Raw genomic sequence first — 24,503 nt, 5'->3', positions numbered from 1 at the left:
ATTTGCAAATTGTGTGTGTAATTCCCCACACTGCAAGATGAGTATATATATCTAAAAATAAAGCTCCATACACGGTTTCCCAGTAGACAATTGCTTACTCATTTAAAATGTATGTTTACTTAAAGTTTTGCTCCCTGGGATGGCCTTATGAAATATACATTTCATTTTAGCAGGGATTCCCAAAGGAGTCAGCTGCCAGGCAGCCTTTTCCTAGCTCCTTCAGTACAAACAGTGTAAAGCAGGACACTAAATCTGCAATAGCAGGCAACACTCAGGAACCAGAGTTTTAGCTCAGTTTCTGCTGACAGTGCCTGAAGGGGTACCTGGATGTGAACAATTCTGTTAGCACACTGGAAAATTCATTCCAGCAATTTGTTACCTGACATTAATTTCCTACAAAACCATGATATCTGAACATGCTCCACAAAAATCATTTTTAGGAAGGTCAGGGGCTAATAGGAAATGATTGACTGAGTGAAATTTCCCTAGTTATGAATGGTTTCACTATTTTTGCATCCCAAACTCTTGCTAGATCCTCCCAGACTAATTTTAGCTGCTTTTGTATTAGGCAATGGAGATATTAATTGTCCCAGCTGGAAATCTACCTTAAATTCTGTCCCACATTTTGAAAACAAGAAGAAAGAAGGAAAAAAAAAAAAAAAACAGAGTTAAGAAAACAAAGATTGTGGATTTGCCCTATTGCATAAAGTCTCTAACAAACTACTAGTGAATTCAGCCAAAAGACTTAATACTATATATACCTCAAGCATGGTCACACAGACCATCCCCATTGTCAGAGTCAAATAATGTCTGTATACCAATGAAAGGATATGTTTACAAAAAATGTTTACTGCAGAAGTGTGTCATGTTTTGAATGAGTATAGTGATTTAGTGTATATTACAAATCCTTCAAAATCAATGTCACAACCAGTGAAAACAACAAAACTACATTACAAGGTTTTGGCTGAAATGAAGGGCAGGGAAGTAGTAGTATACTGCTTGGCAGGAGTCCTAAAGACATTTATATCAGGAGTCATTTAAAACTAAATCAAAAGAGATTCAGGAACCATCAGCTACAAGTAATACAAGCCAGAAAAACTAACCTCTATGAAATGATGCTGAAAAAACCTTTTAAAATGTATTGTTTTGCATCAAAGCCTTTCACAGAGTAAATGTCTGGAAAGAGTTTGACTGAGCTGACAGTATAAAACTATAGATGGTTTTATAGAGGAAAATTGAGGTAAACTCCAAAGACAACTATGGTTTCTAGTAAGGAAACATAGATATTTAACTTTGAAGAAAAAAAGTTATGAAAAAAAAACAGTTGGAGAATATAAAAGGTGAGAAACTCTCCTCAGAGCTTTTATCCAGCAACTAACAGCAGAGGTGAGTGGTTCTCGCTATGGGGAAAGCGGAGAGTGGGCTCCTCACACATTATTAAATGTAGGATTGGGTTCTGCTCTTTCCTTCAGCCCTGTCAGATTTCCTGCACAGCCATCTATATCAAAATGCATTGAAACCATAGGCTAAGGAAACATAGAATATTTTTAGACTTTTCTACAATTGGTCAGGGCTCATAACAAGGGAAATCTTAAAAATAAAAAGAAATTTATAGGGGGGTATGTTAGAAATAGGATAGGAAAATAGGTAAGAAAGAAAATGATTAAAGTATTTCACAATTTAAAAATTGCAAACTCTGGCTTTTTGTAGTCTAAATAAGTTATTTACAGAAACCATAGAGTTCCGGACAATTTGACAGGTAAAGAGGAAACGAGCTATTAGTTTTGAAAGAGAACATCAAATCCAACAGGCAACATGGTCCATCATGAGAAAGTTACATGAGAATAATTTTACGGATTTGAAATGTTGAACACTGACACACGCAACAGCGCCCTTTTGTTTTAAATCATTATAAGAAACTTTCTGGCTCTTTTACTACACAGCTAGCTGAAGCAATACTAGCCCCCCAGCCCCTCCACACGTCATATTCCATTTCCTGCAGAGATAAAGAGTAATATTAACTATGCAACTTCAGGCTAAGAAAGGAAACAACCCCTTAAGCTTCAGCAGCGAGGTGGGTAGGCATCGTACCGGCCTCCCCCAAAGTGACAGCTATCAGCAGTCACAACTTTCCCCAGACAGCACACACTAAAATCCATCTGTCTTCCAACCAGAGGATTTATCACCTCAGTAAAAAGGTAGAGATTTGGTTTGCAGACTTGTCACCCTCCCAACTGCAAAAAGATTTACAAGACTGAACTGTAGTTGTTTCATAAATATAGACACTTGTTCCTTACAATTGTAGTGCCAGTGTCCAGGTTACTTAAATGAAAACATTTATTTCCCCATAGTTGTGACCAGTCGGGTTTTTTTTCTCTACTGAGGCTGCAGTCTGACAGGTATTGAGGTGACATGGCCATCAGAAAACAGAGACCCTAGCTTCTCTTTCCCTTCCTTGGCCCTTATTTCCAGCTCCACACTATCCCAGGCTGCGCAAATGCTAACACCACTTATTTTCCCAAAGTATCAGCTCTTCAATCCAATTTAGCAAGCAGCCGCAGCAGGTCAGAGGGTGCAGAGCTAACGTGACCGGCAGGAGGGAGAGGGAGGCACCCGGGACAGGGTAACTCTCCGGCAGCCGTGATGGTTCCAACGCCCCACGACCTACAGCTGTTCACCGAAACACCTCAGTTCAGTTTGATGACACGATCCTGTAAGAGGCCTAAGTAATTAGAGACCTATGATTTACAGTTGCATACACTAATTGCTTTGTAAAAATACAGGTAACAAAAGCTGCCACAACAATTAATTTATAAGTTTATTAGATTTATGACTAAAATTTCATTGAAAGAGCAGACAATGGGAAAAGTGTTAAAAGAACTATGCCCGTAGCTTTGCTAAATAAATATGTACGTATCTACTGTAACTGTGTATCTACTGTTTACTAAAACTGCCATGGTACTATTATGTTGTCTCTCATATTAAAAAAATAATCTGCACTGCTAGCATTTCTTCTTATCTTAATAGATGTATAAACACCTACATTCAATTTGTCCATTAAATCACTGATAAAAAGAAAAAAAAAATCTTCTACTATTCAGCTTTACCCCTATTAAGTTTGGCTGGATTGCTGTACTCTTCATTACTGTTGTCTCTCAAAATACCACCTTCACTTCAGCTGTAAATAGCCCAGGAAAATAGTTCAAACCTTCAAGGGAAACTTCCAAAGAAAAGATTTTTTCCCCCTCGCAGCTGAGACCTTTCCCAAGGGAACAGGCCACTTTTGGAGGTGTTAGTGCTTCATGTTTGTAGCAATGGAAAAAAAGTATATAGAAATAATGGGTTGGCTGAGTGTATTATGAAAGGATTGCTCCTATTAGGGGATTCAGGGCAAATAAGAGTCAAGATAAAACAAAGTTATGGTGGGAAGCTTGGAGAATTTGTATTAGTTTCAATATCTTTGCTTCCATCTTCTAAATTGCCAATTGTCAAATGTCATTACTGGTCAGGCTGTTAGCTGCTTATTTGATTACAGTGTAGCCCCCTTTCTGGAGCACGAGTGTGTCCGTGTGCAAAATCATAAAATGTGCTTGTGCAGGTGCAAAAGCTCAGGAAAGCATGAAGATGATAATTAAAGATATTTTGTTGCCTTTTTAATACATAGATACATCTACAACAAAACACAGAAATACTGAGCTGTTTTCTTCCATTTGTCCTTAAAGAATTTGTGGCTGCATGTACTTCAGTAGTTGCCAAGAGTTCTTGCACAGTCTTAATACTAATTTATGATGAAGCATACCAAATGAACCACAAGTTATTTAAGAAAATGAAATAAGGAAACTTTTGAGGTTTTAGCAGGAAAACAGACTGGAGTGAGAGTAGTCTGATGTAAATGAATAGACGGCTTCAATGAAAATGAAAGAGAAGAAAACTCCCTCCTGGGGTTCATTATGCCTCTTGAGCTGTTGGTAGTAAAGTTAATTTTTAAATGCTTTGAGGTGATTAAGAACTCAGGCATCACTCTAAATGTAAATAAGTCCTGTTTCATTTCCTTGCAGTTAACTGATTGCAGCAGTCACCAGCTACTTAGCTTGCTGATGTATTTGAGATCCGCAGTCTAGTTCATAATTAACCCTCTTCATATGAAGTGAAAATGCCTGGTTTTGAATGTATATAACCAGGATGTGACATAAGCACTCACTAGAGAAAAAGAATGTTGATATTTGTAAATAATGAGGGCCCCATTTGAGGCAAAAGTATCACAGAATGAAAATCAACATGTAAATTGAAAGTTTGCTTCCGGTCACACTGAATGTAGCTTAAAAACACAACCAAAATATTTGCAGTTTAGAAAGTTCAGCTTAAATAGATGAATTATGTATATTAAAATTTGGAAAACCATTACAGCTGGACCTTTTCCTCTGCATCAGGTCTAGTCAACAGAAAATTTCAACTATCTGTATCTGAATATCACATACAAATGAAAAATCTCAGATGATAATCCATTCTTGTAATGCATATATACAAGCAATTAAGATTTAACAGCAATAATCCTGTTCAAGGCAGTGACTGAGACCTCTGAAATCTGTATTCTCATTCCAAATCGTTTCAAAATTGTTGACATCAAAACCAAGAAGCTCCCAAGGGTGATACACTTAAGCATAACATCCTCCCTACTAAGAATCTCAAAGGTACCTGATTACATCTCCCAGTCTTTGCAGTTCTGATATTACAGCAGAAGAAGATGCAGTTTCTCAAGAAATTAGGTTTAAATTATTCAGAGATTTGGGAACCTACACCTGTGTTTCCAGCTCCTCCACGGATACAGGAAGCTAATGCCACAAGACAGAAAATCTGTGCGACCTGCGTTCCTGTAACTTGTCCTAGCTAATAGGAATCTCCGTATTCCACATCGGTTGTTTCAAGCTGATTGGAGGTGATATCCCATATATACTTCACTGCAATGGTAGTATACTCAGATTGGATATTAGAAAAAAGTTCTTCACTGAGAAGGTGGTCAAGCACTGGAACAAGCTCCCCAGTGAAGTGGTCGTGGTCCCAGTCCCATTGGTGTTCAAGAAGTGTTTGGTCAATGCTCTTAGATGTATGGTTTAATTGTTAGTTTGCCCGGTCTGGTGCCAGGAGTTGGACGTGATGATCCTCATGGATCCCTTCCAACTCAGACTATTCTATGATCTTATGAATCCAAAAAAAAAAAAAAAAAAAAAAAAAAAAAAGCAAAGGTACAGGCTTTACTAAGAATATGGGTACCCAAGACTAAAGATGCAACATCCCCATTGTTAAAGTGGTAATCCAAAGCCCAGGAACCTTGGGTTCAGCTCCTAGCCCCAAACTCTTGTAGTGAAACATTTTCCTCATCTCCTGTCAAGTTTCTTTATGACCCACAAAGGCATCTGACATTTGTCCAAACATACTATAAATACTGCAAATGTTTCAAGGCAAGGGGCAACCTGCAGAAATGTCCATTTTCACATCTACCTGCAAAGTCAGTCATTTCACATATTTAGTCAAACCAGATTTAAAATTTCTTTTTTATTTTTTTTACTTCATTTCCTTTTATTCACTTGAATACCCAAGGCATTAGAGGAGGAAAATGTAACCACAGCAGATCTAGAAGGAACAAGGAAGGAAAGTAAGATTCATCAGCCAGTGAACTAGCAAGAAACTGAAAATTTCCAAATGAATAACAAAACCCTAAAGTCATTACAAATAAACTCTATAAAAATGCAGTTGCTCTTTTCCCAGCACTGTATTTAACCTTAAGTGGCTAAAATGGAAGAAAGATAAACGTCCTAAACTGATGAAGATAAAGATTTCCTAAACCAGCTGGCAGTCTGAGCTTAGCTCAGCACTGCCCCAACTAGAATCCTACTTCTGCTCCCAGATCATCACAAATAATTAGTAAATTTACTGAAATAAAATTGACTCCACCCAGTTTGGAAACAAGGTCTTCCAGTGACTTTTGCTCCCAATTTCCATTCTCACACTGAAAAAAGTTTTACTCAACATTGTTTTCAGATTAAATATGCCATTACAGTTTTCTCTTACACACATCTTGAATACCAACAAACAGCTGGGTTGCTAATGCTTTCCTTCCAGAAGAGACAGCACGATATAGTAATATCTGGCTAATGAGTAAGTCTGTCACTACATTTTAACTCTTTGCTTTTACACAAGTTAACAGAAGAAGAGTTTCTCTTCTCCCCTGCTCTTCTCCAACTTTTAAATCAGATTACAGCAAGCATTACTCACTTTCTATACCTCACACTCATAGCTGGAAGAAGATTGGGAGGTGAGAGAGGTTGATCTAGTCATTTATTAACATCAGGGAGCTTCAGTGCTGGATCTGTTCAGTGGGGGAGAAAATTTGTTACTGCTCTCAGTAAATTGAGGTAGGTCCAGTAAGTCTTGCAAACACAAGTTCTCCAGTTGTTCACATTTGCTAAATAAAGGTTCTCTGGTCAGCTGCCTGCTGACAGCCGCTGAAAGACAGCAGCAAGAAACATTGTACATCTCTCAGGCACCTGCAGGGAAAGCAATGCTGTCCCATAAGAAGGTTCACAGAATTTCCAAGTAGCAAACAAAAAGGCAGAGAAATCACTAGAAAGCACATATTGAAACAGGTGTCTGATTGTACCGTTATATACATATATTGTTTATAAGGAGGAGCTGGCTGTAGCATCTCCAGCAGGCAAGGTCTTTTTTTTTTCTTTTTTTTCTTTTTTTTCTTTTTTTTTTTTTCATTCTAAATATGGCTGACTTCAGAATTTATTTAAAAAAAATATGTCAACCTTTGGAAGTTAGGCTTGAGTATTCCTATGCCTAGATATGTGCATTCAATGATTGTGAAGGTGCAAATTAATTTATGATTATAACTAGAAATTATTCTTTGAAAATAACTCTCAAAGCAAGGTAATACCTGCCAGACAGCACATTTCAATATCCATTTCTGCAAGTGCAGCAGCTACCTACTTCTGTTTGAAACTTGGGCCCTCTGCACAGTACTTTAACCATCACTTAAGAATTCTACATCAATGCCTGTATTTGAATCACAGCCACACTCTTAGCAGGTAGAAGTGCTCTCAAAGGCCACAGCCATAACAAGCCCATAACATTAGCAATTAATAAATGCGGATTTAGAAAGGTAATTTCTGTTACATCCTGCTTACCAGGGATCTGACAAAAACTCTCAGCAACCATAGCACGCCATGAGAAGATATGCAGGCAAAGAGGAGGCTATTTTGTTCCTTTTGCTCTTAATCTTTCATCACGCTTCACTTTTGTGTGCCAAATGAGGACATATTCTTTGCATGGAAGTTCCCCACCTCTCACCTGTCCTCCACCCACCATGACACCCACCCCACAGAGGACAGGTCACCTTCACTGCTCTTCCCTCTGGGGACGCTCAGTCACAGGCAAAAGGGAAGCTAAAAGTCTTCTCATCTCACTGACTGGCCATGGCAAAGGTATCAGAAATCCTGTCAAGACTCTCTACCCATACTGACACTCATCCCAAAGCAGAAGCAGCCAGGAAGCCACACGGGATGGGCACAAGAAGAGGAGGTCCTCTCAGTGTGGTGGAGCAGGTGACTGTGGTCCTGCAGCACGTGCACTGCCTGGCCCTCGCATCTGAACATCCAGCAGGACACAGCCACCTCCCGACCAGGAGCAGGGGACTTTTCCCTCACTACTTGCTAAAAGCAAATGGTCATCCTCAAAACAATACACTTATCTTAAGCCTTTAGATTTTTAAAATAATCTCATTTTGTCTTTCATAGAGAAAAAGAAGTCTAACCAGTTTTGAATGTTTGCAAATGGCAACCAGTATGAAGTGTATAAAAGCACAGTCTTGGCACCTTGGTGTAGTTGAATGAGAGGTTCTTTCACAATACTTAGGCATGGATTACAGTTTTCTTCATTGTGCCACTTCATTAATGCAACCTTTCCCATGCTTTACTTGTCTGGGATAACAAGTGCTTCTTCAGAGGAGTACTGCAGAAATTAAAACACCACAAACAGTAAGTGTAATGTCCTGTTAGCAGGCCAGAAGCACACAGTCTTAATGGGGTGCCTGAGTCTGGCTTCCCCAAGGGAAACTCTGGAGGAGGCTCAGCCTCAGCAACCCTGAGTGCAGAGCATTAGCGGGTGCTCAGCATCTCTTAGAGTATAAGCAAGACTGAGCAGTCCCAGCCCACACTGACAGTCTGACTGATGATTTTCACATCTTATTCTCAAAGCTTTTCAAACCCTGATCCTAACAGCGGTCCTAGGAGACTTTTTAATTTTCATACTTCTCAAATTCAATTTAATTTAGTTGCCCCTCTCTCTCAAATCAAGTCGAAGACTTAGAAGCATTTGAGGCGAAATACAATCTTCTTTCATTAAAAGCAGGGTCTTATCACAGATCTTGGTGATTTGTATTGTCCCGGCAATAGGGGAGATCGTGTAACTGGGAGTGTTTATTTTCTATGAGGCAATTAAGGTTGAGAGATATGATTGTAATTCTATGTGCTTACTTGCAAAACTATGTACTCACTTACACCTGGGCTGGGCCTGGTCACTCTGGCACCAGTTGCCAAAGTTATTTGTGTGTGCACATATCAAGGGCTTTGCGAGGTCAAAGAGAGACCATTCCATTGAGACTTGAAAAACCTTGTCAGCATAAACAAAATTCTTATCAATTTGACAGAAATATTGATTTTTATGTCACATTTCTATTTTCCCAGCAAATCTACAAAGATGTAGCGCAGAAAACTCATGATTACATTTGAATGGTAATTCCACACTTTAGAAAGATGTCCTCTTTCAGGGTTTTTTTCCTCATGTTAAATAATTATTCACCTGAATTCATATCCCTTTTTATCCTTGATCATGCTGATCCCTCAGTTCTTAACACCCCAATAACTTCAGATTGGGTTGGAATCAATTCTTACTACTCAAGCTTACCGGGCATACTTTTTTGGCATTAAGGAAATGCACCACTTCTAGCCACTGTCAAAGTAGGACAGCCTGTTTTAATATCTCCTGAGTTTGAAAAAAAATAAATAAAATAAAAACACCCAAAAAAAACCCCAAAAACCCAATCCAAAACTTACAGGACAGAGAGAAGGTTGCCTGGACAAGGCTATGACTTGCCAAGTAAGGACAGCCTCAACCACTGATTACAAAAACGTTGTTTTCTGTTGTGACTGGGGACAAGGTGTTCCAGTAAAGTATGATGTCAATTAGCATTTACCGTACATCAAAAAGACTGGTTCTTAACCTTCACTGACACTAGAAAAAGTAGAGAATACCCAAGTAGAGTCATGTGATATATAGGTACTCAGTTAATCATCTAGCATAACCAGCCTCTTCAGGTAATCACCCAAGAACTGTTAATTATGAAAAGAACAGATTATACTGAAAAAAAACCCCATATTTTTAAACTTGTCTCCTGAGCAAGCTGATTTCTTCTCTTTTCTTGTCCCTCAAGCAAAGACTGAACGTAACGAACATTGGTATTTTCTTCCACCAGCTTGCTATTCTCTGCTACATCTAATCTCTCACACCTGTTCAGACTCATTAACCCTTAAAGTTAAAAATCCTGCAGAATAATACCTCTCTTCATTAACTTTACTGCTTGTAACTGAAATCATAATACTAGGAAGAATTTGGTATGAAAGTTGGCTCTTAATCACTTTCATTTATACTCCCTAAAATCTGGCATAGATTGACCCATTTCCTTCCCAGTCAGTAGCTAGTTCCTGCCTACCTGAGTTCTCCTTCTCTCAATAACTTGTACCTAAAGACCAGGCAGATGAAGCTGATCCCAGTGAAGACTCTGATGACAAGAAGAAACAAAGCATCTGGAAGCATTTTTAGCCCTAGTGCATTCTTCTTAGGACAGATGACCTATACTACTCCTGAATTACTATGTCCTGAGTCTATTAGTGTCATTAAGCTCTCATTTAACATCACCTTCAACGTAAGAGTACTGAACTCTGATGAACTGCAAGTTGTCCTCAAGCTCAAGTACCAGCATTGTCGTGCGGCATCAGAAATGTTCATAGAACCTAAAAATCTTGCAATGTGTAACAAGAAATGGTAAACGCATATCAGATTTTTTTGCCAGATTCTACAACAGCATCCCAGGGAACACTGAATATATTATGTTTGAGGTAACTTATGGCTGATATTTAGAATATTGATTACAACTTCTGGATAAAGATAATGGCCAAAACTATCACTCACCTGGCACAATGGGACTTCCACCATATGGGTAAATTTTGAGGGCTAACACAAGACTGCAAGATAGGTCTCTCAGAAGCCTGACTCCCTCCTGCTACCGTGTCATTTCACAGTTATGAACATACGTGTAAATGTGTGGGGATGCCCATATATTCCCCCCCAAAATTTTGAAAACTCTTTATTGCACAAGCTTACCCCACTTTGGAAAAAAAGAATCCAGGTGCAGCAGGTGCTAGTTATGTTGGTTAACGTGGCTCTGGAAGGCAGGATGCTGTGTGACGTAAGAACCCATAGGATGCAAAGACTAATGCAAATGAGATTAGCAGGGTCTGTCTCTAGAGACAGAGTGATTACTCAGTCAAAATGATTATTCAAAAAGAGCAGTCTCTGACAAGGGAAAAAGAGATAGAATGAGGGTCACAGGGAGACAGTGTGCGTTGTTCAAATATTGATAAACAAGCAGCACGGAGCGGGGCAGAGCCTGAGGTACCAGTCACAGCAACTGGAATTACCTATTTACCGGATGCTGAGAATTCCTGAGGTGAAAATCAACTGGGAATGGACAGGGCATAAGAATGCAGAAAGACAAACAGACCCATGTAGAAAAGCCAGGAATCTCCTGACAGGGATGGAGCAATAACTGCCGTCTCCAGGCTCACAGGCAATAGGAATGGAGCAGTGCTGATCAGTCAGAACCCCTTTTTACTGATCAAATTAAGGTTTAACAGACTCAGGGGTGGGAGCTTGGCTTTAAAATTAAAGGGGATTACATAAGAATTGCTGTTGACTTTTTAAAATTAGAAAGTTGGGGTCCATTCCTATTACAGCATCCTAAGTTTTCCAGCACACTGTTATCTACAACAACTGGTGTGTAATTACGTGTTTCACAAAGTGGCCTGGTTACAGGAAGCCATGACTAAATGTTCTTACTAAATTAGCCTCTTGTGTATTAGTCACTCTTCTCATAGACGAAAAATGGAGCTTGACTCTTCTCTCGTGTTTACACCCACTTTGAACTGATGTAAGTCTAGCATCTCACTGCGTCTACATGTGCGCTACCTTTGCAAGTGGGAGAAGACTCTCATCTGTTGTTTCAATTAACTTTTCAAGACACATATTTTCCTCCAAATATTAATGATATGCAGAACCCCCCAAAATTACTAAGTGATAATGCCATATTTCAAAAGAATGAGTGATTTAACTACTGCAAGCATAAGAATAAACTTTGCCTGTTTACCATTATGTAGTAAATGAATGCAGGAGTATGAGGAAATTTTCATGTATATTTTTATGTACATAGCATTACAGGTGTGCATTGATCTTGACATTTCTGTAAATAATAAAACTTTTCTCATGACCACAGAGAAGAAAGGAAAAAAAAGTCAATAAAATATTTTTCCTCCCTCGCTAGCCCAATCCAGTCCTAATAGAGTAAAGGGGATGGGCAGAGAGCCTCATTCAAATGGGTTAGGATACATACTTTTTTTTAATATGGTTGACTCTTACTATAGAATTGCCATAAAACTTGTCAGCTGCGTATATACTAGCTATAAAAAGCTCCCGTTTATAATGACATCACAAATTTTATTTGGAGGAATTTTGCTGACCTTGCGTTTGTATGAGAATTTTCCTTCTTGCATAGGAGTAGATAGGAATGCACGGTGCACACAGGAGAAGACAGAGACAGCTGTGTTGTTTTGTGTCTGCACAGCACAGTGGAGTCATTACCACTTTGCAAAATGTCAGCAACCTGCAAGAGATTCCTCTTTCCCCCTTGCAGTAAAATGGTAGCAGATTTGCACTACCAGATTATATCTTTCCATTGGAGTGCACATTGAAACCTTTACTCAGCTATTACCTTTCACATATTCACGATACTAAATGGTAAGGCTGACTGGGAAACGTTTAATGCCATAGGACTTTTTTAATGACAGCAGGGGAGACTGAACTGTCATTATGGCACTGCAGTATTAGGACATTTTAAAAACTGCTTATGATAATCAGTTGTGTCGGTGAAGGAGGAAAAATATGCAAAGGACTATTAACTAAAATCACCTGCAAAGGGTTTATGTGCACAGCTGATACTGGTGCCAAATGAAGCTCTGAGCTGAGCATCAGCCCTTACTGATATTCACAACGTAACTCTGGGCTCCCTCTCTTTTCACAGGGAGACAATGGGTTTCAGTGCTCCTCCTCTTCCAGCATCACTGGGATTTCACTTTATCCTATTGCAGAATAAATGGACTTCATTAATGTAATATCTTGTGCTGTGGCTTCAGATTAAAGAAGCACTGAGAAAAACACTGTAGCTTAAACAGAAAGATAAGTAGGACTAGAAAAACAATACTTCTTCATGGTGGGTTGTGTTGACCCAGGCTGGAGGCCAGGTGCCCCCAAAGCTGCTCTGTAACTGCCCTCCTCAGCTGGGCAGGGTGGTGAAAATAGAACAAAAAGCTTGTGGGTCGAGATAGGGGCAGGGAGAGATCACTCACCAATTACCATCATGGGCAAAACAGACTCAACTTGGGAAAATTAATTTAGTTTATTACCAATCAAATCAGAGTAGGATAATGAGAAATAAAAAATAAAGTTTAAAACCTTCTCCCCACCCCTCCCTTCTTTACCAGCTCAACTTCACTCCTGATTTCTCTCCCTCCTCCCCCCCCCAGCAGCACAAAGGGACAGGGAATGGGGGTTGTGGTCAGTTCATCACACCTTGTCTCTGCTGCTCCTTCCTCCTCACGGGGGAGGACTCCTCACACTCTGCCCCTGCTCCAGCGTGGGGTCCTTCCCACAGGAGACAGTCCTCCATGAACTTCTCCAATGTGAGTCCTTCCCACGGGCTGCAGTTCTTCACCAACTGCTCCAGCGTGGGTCCCTTCCATGGGGTGCAGATCTTCAGGAACAGACTGCTCCAGCGTGGGTCCCCCATGGGGTCACAGCTCCTGCCAGCAAACCTGCCCTGGTGTGGGCTTCCCACGGGGTCACAGCTTCCTTCAGGCATCCACCTGCTCTGGCATGGGGTCCTCCACAGGCTGCAGGCGAATATCTGCTCCACCATGGACCTCCACGGGCTGCAGGGGGACAGCCTGCCTCACCATGGTCTTCTCCATGGGCTGCAGGGGAATCTCTGCTCCAGCACCTGGAGCACCATCTCCCCCTCCTTCTTTACCAATCTTGGTGTCTGCAGAGCTGTTCCTCTCACATCTTCTCACTCCTCTCTCTGGCTACAATTCCTCTTGGTGTTTTTTTCCCCTTCTTAACTACGTTATCCCAGAGGCGCTACCACCATGGCTGATGGGCTTGGCCTTGGCCAGCGGCGGGTCCGTCTTGGAGCCGGCTGGCATTGGTTCTATCAGACCCAGGGGAAGCTTCTAGGAGCTTCTCACAGAAGCCACCGCTGTAGCCGCTCGCTACCAAAACCTTGCCACACAAACCAAATACATTCCTCCTGAATTCTCTCTCTGTCTTTCTAAGATAGTGATTCTGTCTGAGAAAAAAAGTTACCTATTTGAATAAATGAATATAGGAGAGGGCCTTCGGTGCATATAAGTCGACTAGTTGAGCAAGAAATGTTTCAAAGACCTTGAGTGCAAGTCTTTGTTTATTGAGAATAAGCAATCAATCAGTCAGAGCACACAACAAGACCTTATTCAAACAATGGGTAATGATGAGTGCCCCAGTTACACAGCTGAGATTGGACAAGTAAGCCTGACATTACCAGCAAAAAAGGCAAAGTCAACAGCATACAAGTCACAGAATAAGAGAGTTCAGGGAGGTCTCAAGCACAGGAATGTTAACATACGTTCAAATGAACAGAGGGCTTTCTTGAGATTTCTCTTAAACAAAATGTTTATTATTTAAAGCTATCAAAACTCGCCTTGGAAACTAGATTAAATAAATCCCCCACATTTGAAATCTCTATGACTTAAGGCCCACTTCTGTTAAATTAATTTTCATGAGATTAATAGCATCAAGATTATTTTTTCTTCCTGTATGTATTTGTATATATTTTCCAGATTTCATTTACAGCAATCACCCCTGTTTATAAGCTTCACTGAAAGCAGGCCAAATGCGAACCACAGCACAGAAGAGAAACAGTCCACATCATTAAGAAAAAAATAATGGGAAATCTAATGGAAAACAAGAACTAATTATTCTGTGAAATACATCTCTTTCTGTTTCACTTTTGAGCAGTTTCTCAAATGCGTCTTTCCGTGTTTCAAAAGAAATTATAAGAACTCCCAAATTTTGCAGCCAGTAGATCCTGACAGTCTTCTGATTACTTAGTGATGGATGAACTTGCATTATTTACACAGGAATGGAGGGGATGTCTGGTGAGAGAAGAGAGACCAGATATGCAGAATGATTTCACATCCTTGGGTTAATGAACAGTAACAAGATGAGAATGTCATTTGCTTCATCAGCCTGCAAAGTATATTTGAAAACAGAACTTGGATCAACATAAAATTTATGGGTCTGCTTTACTTGCTGCTAACTGCAAATCCTAGCACATGTAGTCTTCATTCTCCCACATTTTCTGGGAAGGTAGTGGAAAACTTCAGATTAGCAAAGCTATTTGTGTGAGAAAGTTTACAAGACGGCAAGACCATGTCAGCTGTGGTGTAAAACATCGATTGATAACCCAGGCTGTTACTGCTAATCGTTTCTGCACTGCATTCCTACAGCCCATTCCTCAAACCCTTAGCTGATCCTGTAAGCTGATTTTCCTTGAGCCCTTGCAGAACTTTTATGTTCAAAATTTCTCTGTTATGTGGCTGCTGATATTCATGTGTTTCTCTTATTTACATAAAAAAGTCAACCAAGAACTTAGTTGTTGCCAATGCAATTTTTTTTAAGAAAATCTAGTACGTCTTTTGTTTTTGATAAACTGAGCATTCCTGCAGCTACACAAACAGAGGGCATTACATCTCCATAAATAAGTATCAGTCTTATCTCATTTATTTCCACATGCACAAGAGAGACAAATGCTGGAAATGGAAGTCCGAGGTATATTTCACTGTGGACAGAACTAGGATACGCTTCCCTCTCCTGTGCTGCACTTAGACAAGGGCCCTCCAAGCCCTCAGCCTCTGCTGTAGCTATGAAACATTCATTTTGCATAGGTAGGAACTTACACACCGACCACTCTATTCGACTACTCCTTTTACCCAACAGATAAAACACTGTGCTGAATTTTAAATGAAGTGAATTTTGTAGACTTTCAGAGTATGAACTGTTTGATACCCTCTGCACCCCAGGGGCTGCAGAAAGGCAACAGGTTTTTGGCAGTTTGAGATTTCAGGGATCAAGGGCAAAAGCAATGAAAAAACCTCTCTGTGCTTTGCTAATTTTCCTTCATTTAGAAAAAAATATATACACATAAGGAAGTTACTGCTTATGACAAAGTCTAGGAAACTTCTTGTTAAATGTATTCTGATCTTTCATTATTTTGAAGCATTCTATAGATTGAAAGACAGAAATATACACATGTAAAAGGTTCCTATTCACCCAATCACTAAGAATACACATCTTTTCCTAAGATATTTTTAAAGGACACTTTTTATTCTAAGATTATTGTTATTGTTATTCTAAACTATTATATTAATTTTGATGAAATACTGTTAATCTAATCCATAATCAACTCTCCAAGAACTTTCCACAATGATAGAGGAAACCTTTGGCTAAAATATTTTCAATTTCAGCCCTCTTTTCTTCTAGCTGGTTATAGGGCTTCCCCAAAGGATTAGCATGACACACTCTAGCAAGTGGGTTGGCAGAAAGAGGTTGGCAGGGGCATGGTGGAATCTCTGTCTTGGGAGATTTTCAAAACATGACTGGACAAGGTCCTGAGTAACTTCATTTAAATCTGAAGTTACTCTCACTTTGACTTGGACTAGATGACCTCTGGAGGCTTTTTCCAACTTGTCTCTTTGACCGAAACTTATTCTTATGGGCACAGCCATCTCAGAAGGATAGAGATGGACTATGGTCCCTCTGTCATGTCAAATGAAAGCACAAGAGCTGGTTGCCTGCAGGAGACTGGGTGCAGCAGCAGCATGCAGCAACACTTCTGGAGGATCAGCTGGGCTAGTGCACTTCCATACATCCACTCTCTGCTGCAGTATCTGAAAAGCACTGAACATCGTTTGTGCAAAGTTTGTGCAGAGTTTGTGCAGAGTTTGTGCAGAGCCCAGAAGACTCTCTTCTGCTCAGAGGAGGAGAGAGCCAGGACAGCAGGCCCAGGAGACCTGCATTCGTGTATCCTGCCCTGCTGTCACAAGCTTTGTTCAATAAACTCACTGATCTCTGTGGGAAGCCACAATGAGACAGTCTTCACATTTACTCAGAGTGCAACCCAGTGAGGTCCAAGTCCTTTGGACAGCTTTATATGATAAATATTTATTAATTTGAGTTACTATAATAGCATAAGTGTTTACTGTCTGTGAGAATTGCTTCCTTTTGGTCTCCTCCCTGCAATTTTCTACAGCTGGAAGCTGTTCTTTCCTTCACATTTGCCTGACTGCCCTCTGAACTCCCCCTCACCTCTCTCCATCCTTCCTGTGCAACTGGCATTAGACTCTAATCTCAGTTCACTTTTCCACTCTGCTACTACTTCATCCACTCCCTCTTCAGCATGACCAGCCTGGGAGAAGACTCGTGCCGTTTTAATGGATTCACATGTCATTCCTATCATTCCTGCTACCACTTTCTGCATCGTTTTGCTTTGTCTGTTTGGATGTTGTGTCAGACCAGGTGCTTGGATACCCATGGGAATGGGTGTAGTGAATAAAATTTATAGCTTATGGTAACAGGAACTTCATAACAGCACTCTGAATATCTGGGGTTAGGTGAGTGCAAACTCTACAGGAATTCACAGGACCAGGCAAGAATCCATGAAGGACTAAAAGTAGGAAGATATATTTGTATTTCCAAACAAGCCATCCCTTCCTTGAGTCTGAGACCCTGCAGTCCCTCCTCTGGTGCATGGCAGCACCAAACAGCAGTGGTGCGCATTGCCTTGCAGAGGGATGGAGAAAGCGCTCCCTTCTGCAAGTTGCAGCAGGACAAACGCTGATGTGAGGGTTTTCTCATCTTCCCCATATTGTATGTTCCTCTAACACACAATCAAACATTACTGTCTTTGAGGATTTTGTTATGGTTTTTAAGGAAAAAGAAACAAACTATAGTTGATTACTCAACACCAAATTTTTGGAATTGCCTCTTTTTAGCCAAAAGATAAATCAAGCAGTTCTGCGAGTGCCCAGATTAAAGCAGCTCGGTGGATCAGAGCACCACAGATGTGACTGACATTGTGTCCTGGGGTAGGCATGAGTTGCAGCTGAAGCTTTCTGCACAATGGAGACATTCAGAACTTTTCTCTCTTTTGATTTTCTTGGTGTTCCATGAGGAGTGAGGTTATCTTGCAATGTGTCAAGGCACAACTACAGTCTGTTCCTGTCTTCTCCCTACCCACTTAGTTTCACAAAACTTCTAGAAAAATATTTTGTTTTGACAATTTTATTCTCTGGCCAAACTCAGATGAGATGAGCTACCTCTTCAGGCACCACTGTCGGAGCACACCCAGATATAAGTGCATGTGGTGTACACACACATACAGGCTGTGTACAAAAGCCTCATCTTTTTAGGAAATCTGGCGAAACAAATGAAAGCAAAGAGACAGAGCAGAAAGGTATATTTAGTAGTCAAACAGAGATTTTTTTTGTTGGGGTTTTGGTTTTGGTTTTGTTTTGAATGAACAAATAGGTTTAGGACACTTCATTCTAATTAATTTTGGGCAGCAGGACATTTTCAACACCCACACCTTTACTCGCTGTTTTCTACCACTCTACACTATATGTAGGTAGCTACTCCAAAGCTCAGGCATTTCCCATTTCAACTCCAGGTTTCCAGTGAAGACGGCAATATACAAATGCAATAATTTAAACTGCTTTATACAGTCCATGAATGTAATCAATTGTAATTTGCACCTATCTGTCAGCTGTTATAATTACAGCAACTTTTGAACAATAAACCTCTAAAAACACCCATCTTGTAGGTTTTGAAATAAATACAACAGGATGTTAATAAACTCCAGGAAAAAAAATCATGCTCCGAACTCCTACACATGTTCACAGTTGTATTTTTAGGTTATATATAATAGACAGCAATCTTTGTTTGGAAGCCAACACACACTTCCCCAGTGAACTGCAGGATACACATAAATAATCAGGGCTGGAAAAAGGTCATCACACGGCTAGAACTGGGGTTAGCAACAGCACTGCGCAAACCTATTGTTCAGAAAGCCTTAAGCAAAGCAAATCAAGCTAAGTGTGACATGACTGACTGTGCTGAAAGCTGAAAAGACTTAATCTTAGGGATGAGCCAAACTCGAACCTTAACGTTCAACAGATTTTATTAAGAATCAACAAGTAGTGAGAGAACTTACACAGTTAAGCTATAGCTCAAGGGAATAAGAGTGCAAAAACAAGATGAGGAGCATTTAATAAGGTCCAAGGACCACCAGCTGAGCTCGCAAGAATCAATAATTAAGAGCTTGGTCCCAAGGTCTCCTTATTGCTGCAGTAGAGAACACACTAATGGTATATATTGACTTGCAATTAGGGATTCCTGAAAACGTTTCCCTTTTAACTTTTGCAACATAAAATTTAGTTAACAGCAAAAAAATTATATATTGATAAACTGTATCTCTTTCCCATCAGAAAAAAAAATAGATTTCATTAAGAACTACTTGTCTGAAAACTCAATTTTTGTATCTGAAAATTGAGTTATTTTCATTTCAATGCACTTGGGCACTATCTTGTGGTCATGTCATGATCTCATTAGCTTCCTTGGGCCAGAATCTCTAGACAGATTTACCTGCACTGTACCTTACGCCTAGGGACTCCCAAGCTGCAAGCAAGAGAGGCTATGCCCAAAAGTAGAAATTGTTTCATGGAAGACACAGGTATTTCCATAAAGAATGAACCCCTCACCGCAGCCCACAAATTGTGTGCAGAGTATATAGCATGCTAAGAGTCGCTGCTTGTCAGGAAGAAAGGTGGCAGAGGAGAAAGCAGGAGATTCAGAGGTATTATACACTTTGCAACTGAACTATATGCTTTAAACACAGCTTCACAACACTGACTGGGAAGCTAAGCCCTGTGATTTCCTGATAGATTCCTAAATATCTTAGAAAATCTCTCAGGGAGAACTGTAAAATGCAGGAACTCCACAACTGGACTGTAACTAAACAGACTGAGGTTTGAACCTCACTCCAGTCTGTCCACAAAGTCAGCTTTCTATCTGAAATTTCTTCTGTACGTTCCATATCAAGGAAATATATTTGATTGTTTGTTTGTTTTTCTTTTCTCTCAAAAGATTCCTGTAAACCAGGTAAGGCATCTTGCTTTGACTTCTGAAGGCATTTTAAATTAATACTGCATACTTAATCTTGTCTTAACATGCTTTTTGGGTTAGGTTTGTGGTTTTTTTCTTTTGGTCTGGGAGGTATATTTAATGGGATGCATCAGTTGTACAATCATACCGATCAGCTGATGCTCACTGTTACAGGAACAGTATGAAACTTAGTTAATTGAAGTTTGTAAAAAGCTTTTCAGACTCTTAAATGAAAGCTGGTTTATTTTAAGTAAGAAACAGTTATTAGGACTAGCAAATGGAAGAATGATAAAGTGATGTATAAGAAAACTACAAAACAGAGGATCTATGCAAATCTTAGCTAGATGAACACCCATTTCTAGGTCCTTTAACAGACTTAGAGTGGTTGAATACCATGTGCTGGAGCCCGATCTCATTTACCTGAACCACGCTGGTAGGAGCTGAGTCACTCCTGATTTACACCAGAAGACCAGAATCAAGCCGTACAAGAGCCATAGAGGTGTACTTAGAATGAGAAGAAAAGGAAAGAGCTCCACACTAGACAAACCCACCTGCCCAGGGGGATCCCTAGTTTGAACTACTTGCTATACGGCAGACTGCCACTTGGTATGTACGAATCCTTACAAACAAGAAGACTATTTCTCTTCCACAGAGGATACATAACATCAGTATTTGGAGAAGGGCAATGATTAGTCATGGTGAGAAAAAATTATCTGGTAAAACGATTCCTCCTTCCTCATCTATCAGATTCATTTCCTGTATGCTTGAAACAAATCTGCTTATTTTACTGACAAAAGAGCCTTTTTTATTAGTTACCTGAAAGCAGGTTTTTTCTTTTGAGCCAAATCTGAAGCACAAGGTGTAGAATTTTTTTTCCTTTATCCCTCTTTTTTTTTAATTTTCTAATGCAGTAATTTAAGGTGTGGTGCATTAGCCACTCACCAAAAAACCTCTGAAACAGAGATGGAATAATCAACACACAAGCAGTCCCAAAACTGAGCAGAATATGTAGAGACAGGATCTCCAGATTGTTCCCCTTGGGTTACAAAGTAAGGTTTCCAATTCTTTCAGCATTTGGGTATTCTTGTTTCTTTTTCCCTAAAACTTCCCCAGTTTGTTATTAGCCTCACTGAACTGTGAATACAACTGAATATAATATTCTCGAAATGAAAATACAAATGCCCGATATAGTGTCTATTCTCCTGCTTACAGGAAGACCATGTTAGTCCTGTTTGCCAAGGAATTATCCTAGGAGTTAATATCCAGTTTATCATCAGCCAGAATCTCCCTTAGTTGTCATCAAAGTGACTGTTTCTGGGACAATCTCTCCTCTAGTACCTTTGGCTTCTATTCTTTCTTCCAAGATAAAGTTCCCTTTTTCCAACATTTTGAGATCTGTATGTATTGTTTCTGTTCCTTACTTGGCATTTTCCCAGTCTTTGAGCTATCCGCAAACTTTATTCATGATAATTTATTTTTTTCTTTCAGAATATATGAAAAAACTTAAACAGAATGGGACAGGAATTAATCCCTGCAGGACCTCAATACAAGCATCTTTGCCTGGTAAGGATTTCTCACTTACAGTGATACAAAACATAGCCTCATACTAGCTGCTCTGAAGAAAATTAACTCTCTCGGCTGAAACAAGGACACAGTTATAATTTAAAACACAGTATTCAAGCATAATAATTTTGTACCTTTCTCCTTTCTTCATCAAAATGTCATCGGGTACTACGCAACACTCATTTCAGAAATCTATCAATCAAAATTGTAATCCTATTAAAAACAAAAATGACTTTGAGAGGATTTCCAGGCTGCCAATCCATGTTCTCTACATTAATTGCATGATTTCCCCTGTTTATTTGTTAACTGCAAATAGTGTTGATGCACTCTAACAAATTCATCTGCTATTGAATTCAGGAATTAACCAACCTAGTTTTCTAAACACTGAGAAATGGTACTTGAATATAATTTTAAAATACTTTAAATCTTGCAGTCCTTTGAAACTTTCCCAGTAGACTAAAACACATCACTGTTAATGATTGAAACACATCCTCAGCCTCATCTTTTTAAAATCTCAGATATATATCATGAGTTCATAAAACCCAAACTCAGTAATTGCTCTTCCTCAACATCTCCCACACTACTAAGGAAACTGAAAGTATTTTTAATTGTGAGGTGATACGGATTCGTTAACCCACTTTTCACCAATATGGACAAATATTTTTTTTCTCTCTTGTGCCACTTTTTTGTCATTGATATCTGTACCATCTCATCTAGTAACAGGCCAACTTTTTTTTAGGATTCTTTTTGTTATACAAGTGAAAAAACTTTCTTGCAGTCCTTAAATGTACCAGCCACTGATTCTTCTTTTTCTGATTTTTGCTGCATCTTCAATTTTCTGTAAGTTTAAATATCTACTTTGTATTCATTAATATCAGCTTCTTTGGTAAATATTACTCTTTTTAAAGCTGTATAGCTACTTTCATGCTCTTCTCTACATTATGTGGGGTTTTTGTTTGGTTGGTTTTAAGATACAATCTTCTTTCTAAGCTGTAGAAATGGCTTTTGGGGCTCACGTAGAGCTTTCTTAAATCCCTCAGTTCTCTTCATTAGCTGATTACTGGCCCTTTTTACACATGATGAATATACACATGTGCATGTCACAGTATATATGGTTCTACTTACTTAGCATACATATGTAAGTACAGCAGTAAAATTTTATACTTTTCTCATAAAATAAATGCAGCTGTCTCAATCACATCAACTTAAAGAAACCACTGATTATGAGATGTCATCATTCCCTCTAAGTTTTAGAGGAAGGTCTAATATAAGATTTCTCTGTGGTGGGTACAATATAGTTTCGGCTCAGAAATGACAATTTAATTTTATTTTTTTAAATCCAGTCATTTTACTTTTATATTATGATATTTCCAGCACATTTCTCACACTACAGTCTGCAAGGATAACACAATGTATTTTCCTTTATTAAAAAGCACTCATTAGGGAGAATGCTTTGGGTTTTTTTGTTTCTACCACAGTAGATTACAACAAAATTTTTTGCCATGTTTTTCTCTTTTAATACCCTGACCAGCAAACACCTAAGATCACTAGCTTCGAAATGTCCGTCATTTGGAGACTTCTTTTCATTTGACGTACAACACTAAACCTTGGGGGGGGGGGGGGGGGGGGGGGGGCGGTGTTGGTTGCTTAACCGGTTCTTCCTTGGTTTTAAAAACAAATTTTAATCCTCTCCATCATGCTTATTTCCATCTCGTGTGTATAATGAGATGGAAAACATCTGAAGTCTGTTGCTTCTTCTCACCACAGAAGGTGGGACAACATTGCACAGACACCCCCTCCTGCTTGTTCAGTACGCTTCTGCTCATCACCTTCTATCTCCTGCTGTGTACGATGGTACCTGCTTCTCCTGCCTGGGGTGATTAAGAGCTGACTAATTTCATCCCAGTTTTCACTTTGTTTTGTTCCTCAGCAACCAGATCGCTTCTTCATAGATCTGGAGAAGTGCTGCCACTTATAGTAGTTCTCCAAGAACTCTCAACCTTCTCTGATATGCCACACGACTTTACTTATCCTTTCCTTTAATTTCCCTGCTATTCATCTGCTACACCCATGTACTGCTGTATTTGAACCAAAGTAGCAGCAAAAAAGGGATAGATTTGTATCTTACTCACTTCTAATTTGCCACAATCCTCCTCTTTCCATGTTTTGCTCTTGGTTTGTAGAGTTCTGGTTTGGTGAAGCCAATTTTTATCAGAACAAATATTCAGAGGTAGTCAGACGTCTTCCTTACATCTCTTGCTAACTGCTCACAAAAATCTTTCTTTGTATCTAAGATGTGATATAACATGGCTCTGATTACACTTGCACAGCTGTAAATCTATTTGCTTAAATGGAGTTACTCCTGACATTATACAAATGTCAGAGCAGTAAGCAAGCCCCATCATTTCACAGCATAGCGACTTGCTTTAGCTAAAATAGAGGTTTATTATTATTTTGTAAAAATAAGATGCTTTCATTCTGACCTAGATAAGAATCTCTTTCCCCTCCCTCCTTAAGACAACTATGAAAATGAGATTGTAAATCTCCTATGGAGAAGAGACTTGGACAAATCAATAATTTATGTTATGATTTTAAGAGACTTTCACCTTGAGGAAGTGCCAGCCCTACCGTGATTCTGTAAACCTTGTTTGAAAAATATTTTCCATTACTAATCAGGAGAACCTTTTTTTTTCTTATTATTTATACAAGGCTCCTTTGATTTCCAGTGTGTGACACTTCAGAATGAAAATGGTGTCTGCATTAATTAAAAACAAAGATGAGGACTCTTACTTTCCTCCTCCTCCACTTAAAAATCCAAGTAAAACGCTGGCAGGCAACACTCAGCATGTAATACTCTACTTCCAACCATGAACCCCTTTTATAGATTTCTGTCATTTTAGCTGCTCCTGGCTAAAATCACTGGTTATAACAGTGAGTTGGAAAGAAAAATGAGCAGACATTTAAGAGCAAAACGAGGGATAGGTACATGTGGCAATTAAATAAACCTTCTACAAATTTCAGGCAGAGAGCATGTCAGTCATACAGCTCCTAAAAAAGACCCCGGCAGTGCAAGGTTCATGCTGAGGCCTTTGGGGGAGAAAAACTTGCGCTTATGCCCAATCAACTTTCTTTTGACCTCCAGAGCTTTGTCAAGTGCAGACTGCCATGTCAACCGCTCACTTCCCCAAATCTCCCACGGCTTCAAGAATTCTTCATTTATGACTTCAAGCAGCATGTTCGAACCGCTTGCTTACTTCCTTTCACAGGATGTCTTAGAGATTAGATAAGATTAT

The 24,503-nt window shown here is 39.4% G+C and overlaps 1 long non-coding RNA gene across 1 annotated transcript in view; it reads right to left on the bottom strand.

Moving 5' to 3' along the window:
* The window catches only part of LOC142600610 (uncharacterized), a 147,163-nt gene that overhangs the window by 42,779 nt on the left and 79,881 nt on the right, over positions 1 to 24,503 (bottom strand). The gene's annotated exons all lie outside the window — the stretch shown is intronic.

This window comes from Balearica regulorum, chromosome 2 (genome assembly GCF_011004875.1).
Source record: "Balearica regulorum gibbericeps isolate bBalReg1 chromosome 2, bBalReg1.pri, whole genome shotgun sequence".
Taxonomy (NCBI): Eukaryota; Metazoa; Chordata; class Aves; order Gruiformes; family Gruidae; genus Balearica; species Balearica regulorum.
The sequence above is the reverse complement of the archived record's forward strand: the minus strand, read 5'-3'. Positions and strand labels throughout refer to the sequence as shown.